General features: G+C 37.6%; 1 non-coding gene across 1 annotated transcript; it reads right to left on the bottom strand.

The window, feature by feature from the left end:
- Positions 1–3,299: 3,299 nt before the first annotated feature.
- Positions 3,300–3,406, bottom strand: LOC132498091 (U6 spliceosomal RNA). Its single transcript, XR_009533703.1, has one exon. It is a non-coding gene; the product is annotated as a U6 spliceosomal RNA (small nuclear RNA).
- Between the last annotated feature and the right edge of the window lie 1,595 nt (positions 3,407–5,001).

Here is a 5,001-nt window from a genome sequence, read left to right as displayed (position 1 = left end):
ATTTAAAAAGGGCTCTGCTTTTGTTATAAACACATGGGAATGCATGAGATGATAATGGTGGTGATGATCATAAGAAAAATAGCAAGAATAATAGCTAATAACTTATTTAACTTTTAATATGTGCCACATACTGCTCTAGGCACTCCACTTATGTTAATCCTCTTAATCCTCATATGAGGTCTGTATTATTATTCCTCATATTTTACAAATGAGGGAACTGATGTTCAAAGAACATAGGTAACTTGCCCAAGGTCACATAGTCAATATGTGGCAGAGCTGGAATTTGAATCCAGATGGTCTGATTTCACACTTTTAACTTCTATATGATGTCAAATCATATGAAAATATCAACAATAAAATATAATACATTATTTCGCTTGATAGAATGGGAAATGCCTAGGTGTCATAACAGAGAAGAAACTCAAAATTGGAGTCATGACAAAAAATGAAGCAGTAAAGCCCCAGGGACTACCAGACCCAAATACAGACACTAAGAACTAGGTAGGATTTTACTGTCCGCATGGGGAACAGGACACATAAACTTGAACCTATGCAGGGAGGGGAGCTTGGAATGAAGCTCTTTATTACATCTGGGAATATTTGAGTCTTGCCTTGTATGTTGGGCAGAAAAATTTTGCCCAGCAACCCAGAAAGCTGAAAAGAATTTTGTTGTCTTCTTAGAGCAATGATGGGCAAAGATATTTGTAAATTTGTGGTCAAACCTAAATAAGGGAAAAAACAAAATTCCAAACCTGTGTTCCATGTGGATATGAAGTCCACATTTTTATTACCCACAGTGTAAAGAAACATGAAGCTTAGAAATAGACATAAAAATTAGTCCACATTCAGTAGTATGTCCGGGGCTTTGACAGAAGGAAATGCAAAAGGATTTGTAGGGACAGTTCCACCTCTCAGGATTAAGTGGTGCCCTTGGTGGTGGGAGGGAAACAATGTGAATTACCAGTAAAAAAATTATGGACGACACAAAGAAATGAGTCCCTGTGAGGATGAGACGATAAAAAAAAAAAAAGGTAGTATGCCAGGTATCAGACATAAGAGATAACTGGGAAAATGCTATAAGTATATTTTAAATTGTTAAAGAGACAAAAGAAAGAACAAAGAATGCATTGCAAAATAGGATACTGTGACTTAAAAAGAACCAAAGAGAACTTCAGGAAATGAAAAAATTAAAATAAAAACTCAATCAATAAGTAAACAAGAGATTTGATACAGATGAATGGTGAAGTAATGTGCCCGTGGTAGAGCTGAGGAATTCATCCAAAGAGAACAAGATATGGGAGGAGGGGGGAATTATTATAAAGAGACAGAAAATGAGAGATTAAGAAACATAGAAGACTGAATCAGAAGGCGTAACATATGCCTAATAGGAGATCCACACTGAAGAAACAGTATTTGAAGAGAGGCAATATTTAAAGAGATAATAGATGGCTGTTTCTCAAATCAAAGAAAAACATGCAGATGCAAACCAAACTATGAACAGAATAAATAAAAATAAATCCCCACCTAAATACATTGGAGTAAAACTACAGCACACCAAAGAAAAACAGAAAAATTTGGAAAGAGACGAATAGAAAATATATGTAATAAAGTGCTATATTGGGACTCTTTCTGTGTCAATTTCTGCAGAGGCCACTTAAGATCAACAACAAAATAAGGAGCAAATACTCCCTGATTACAAAGAGAGGTACTAAACTCCCTATGCAGGATGTGGAAAGGGAGTAATGAGTAAAAACTAAGTGACTTTCCCCCTTCATCTTGATGTAGACTATTTAGAAACACTTCCTTTGTAGCCTGGAATATTGATTTTGTCTTTTTGCAAATCTCAATGTGTGTTTGCAATGAATATGTATTGTCTTTTACATTAATTTTTATTGGAGTATAGTTGCTTTACAATGTTGTGTTAGTTTCTACTGTACAGAAAAGTAAATCAGCTATACATATACACATATCCCCTCTTTTTTGGATTTCCTTCCTATTTATTTATTTATTTATTCATTCATTTAACATCTTTATTGGAGTATAAGTGCTTTACAATGTTGTTGGTTTCTGCTGTATAAAAAAGTGAATCAGCTGTATGTATACATATATCCCCATATGCCCTCCCTCTTGCGTCTCCCTCCAACCTCCCTATCCAACCCCTCTAGGTGGTCACAAAGCACAGAGCTGATCTCCCTGTGCTATGCAGCTGCTTCCCACTAGCTATCTGTTTTACATTTAGTAGTGTATATATATCAATGCTACTTTCTCACTTCATCCCAGCTTACCCTTCCCCCTCCCCATGTCCTCAAGTCCATTCTCTATGTCTGGGTCTTTGTTCCTGTCCTGCCTCTAGGTTCATCAGAACCATTTTTTTTTTTAGATTCCATATACATGTGTTAGCATACAGTATTTGTTTTTCTCTTTCTGACTTACTTCACTCTGTATGACAGACTCTGGGTCCATCCACCTCACTACAAATAACTCAATTTTGTTTCTTTTTATGGCTGAGTAATATTCCATTGTATATATGTGCCACATCTTTATCCATTCATCCAATGATGGACACTTAGGTTGCTTCCATGTCCTGGCTATTATAAATAGTGCTGCAATGAATACTGTAGTACATGTCTCTTTTTGAATTATGGTTTTCTCAGGGTATATGCCCAGTAGTGGGATTGCTGGATCATATGGTAGTTCTAGTTTTAGTTTTTCAAGGAACCTCCATACTGTTCTCCATAGTGGCTGTATCAATTTACATTCCCACCAACAGTGCAAGAGGGTTCCCTTTTCTCCACACCCTCGCTGGCATTTATTGTTTGTAGGTTTTTTGATGATGGCCATTCTGACTGGTGTGAGGTGATACCTCATTGTGGTTTTGATTTGCATTTCTCTAATAATTAGTGATGTTGAGCATCCTTTCATGTGTTTGTTGGCAATCTGTATATCTTCTTTGGAGAAATGTCTGTTTAGGTCTTCTGCCCATTTTTGGATTGGGTTGTTTGTTTTTTTGATATTGAGCTGCATGAGCTGCTTGTATATTTTGGAGATTAATCCTTTGTCAGTTGCTTCATTTGCAAACATTTTCTCCCATTCTGAGGGTTGTCTTTTCATCTTGTTTATGGTTTCCTTTGCTGGGCAAAAGCTTTTAAGTTTCATTAGGTCCCATTTGTTTTTGTTTTTATTTCCATTTCTCTAGGAGGTGGGTCAAAAAGGATCTTGCTGTGATCTATGTCAGAGTGTTTCTTCTGAGTTGTATAGTGTCTGGCTTTACATTTAGGTCTTTAATCCACTTTGAGTTTAAAAATATGGAACACTTCATGAATTTGTGTGTCATCCTTGTGCAGTGGCCATGCCAATCTTCTCTGTATCGTTCCAATTTTAGTATATGTGCTGCCAAAGCGAGCACTTCCTTCCCATTTAGGTCACCACAGAGCACTGAGTAGAGTTCCCTGAGCTATACAGTAGGTTCTCATTAGTTATTTATTTTATACATAGTGTCAATAGTGTATATATGTCAACCCCAATCTCCCAACTCATCCCCACTTCCCCCCCTTGCTGTCCATAGTCCATACGTTTGTTCTCTATGTCTGTGTCTCTATTTCTGCTTTGCCAATAAGATCATCTATACCATTTTTCTAGATTCCACATATATGCGTTAATATATGATATTTGTTTTTCCTTTCTGACTTACTTCACTCTGTATGACAGTCTCTAGGTCCATCCATATCTCTACAAATGACCCAATTTCATTCCTTTCTATGGTGGAGTAATATTCCATTTTATATATATATACCACATCTTCTTTATCCATTCCTCTGTTGATAGACATTTAGATGGCTTCCATGTCCTGGCTATTGTAAATAGTGCTGCAGTGAAAAGCAGTGCGTGTTACACCAGCCCATGATGTGCCCTGAGCAGTGACAACACATTCCTTCTGAGAGTCTATGCTTGGCTGCCCCAAGCATAAACTTCCTTTGAGATTTGGGTTCTCCCTCTTTTCTACAAAATAAATACATGCTTGTTTTTTGTAATAAAAAGTTGTTTTAACTTACTTATCTTAAAGTAATATTTAAGATTTAAAAGAAGTAACATAGTTATGCTACAGCTTTGGGTATTTCCTGGCATGTGAAGTTGTGTCCCCAAGATTTGGTCATTCTGTTTAAGAATCTGAGGTTATAGTGTTGGCTTGGGGGTCAGGAGGACTAGATTTTAATCTTGTCTTTACTCCCAGTTCATGCTCGTGTCGTAGAAGTTATTTGAACTGCCTAGACCTCAGTTTTCATGCCTGTAGGGGATTGGACTAGACCACCTCTACAATTCTTTCTGGTTCTGAGCCTCGATGGATCTCTTCCAGGTCCTTAGCTTACTAAGTTCAACTTTGGCATTTGCCTATGAGCAGACATTCTCTTGAGCTCCTCTACCATCACTCAGGCATGTCGGGGGCTCCTTTTCATGATCCATCCTAGAGGAGGAGAGCCAATTTTCCTTTACAAGCTGATCACACTGATTGGTGGAGTCCAATTTATATACAGCCAGGCATGGTTTCTCCTTGTAAGACAGCACTGATGCAACAAACAAAGACAGGATAGGAAGGTATGTGCCCTAAACAATCAAACTAGAGACAATGTCAATAGAATTTTTTTCTTTAGTATTCCAAAGTAACATACTTTTCATGGGGAGACTGATGGACTTTGGCCTACTAACAGATGCAGGGGTTTGGTTTGGGTTTTTGTTTTTCTTCCGACTCCATCAGCTTTGAAACTGAGAATGGAAATGAGACACCTGCATTAATAAAACAACAAGGTGGCGTTTGGACACTTAAACTAAACAAAAGAAATTGAACCTGGGAGTGAATTACTTATTTATGACCTCTCCTGTCAAGTTAACTATGCTCTTGTGAGGCCTGGGATACTCTTTTTATTGGTCCTTAAGGCAAGTGGGAAGGGTTCTGTGATGGTCTGTGGTTTAGGTCAATAGTGAGCTGGTTATGGGGGGTCGTTT

Source organism: Mesoplodon densirostris, chromosome 10 (genome assembly GCF_025265405.1).
Source record: "Mesoplodon densirostris isolate mMesDen1 chromosome 10, mMesDen1 primary haplotype, whole genome shotgun sequence".
Taxonomy (NCBI): Eukaryota; Metazoa; Chordata; class Mammalia; order Artiodactyla; family Ziphiidae; genus Mesoplodon; species Mesoplodon densirostris.
Note: the sequence above shows the minus strand (reverse complement) of the source record. Positions and strands in the feature narration are given on the sequence as shown.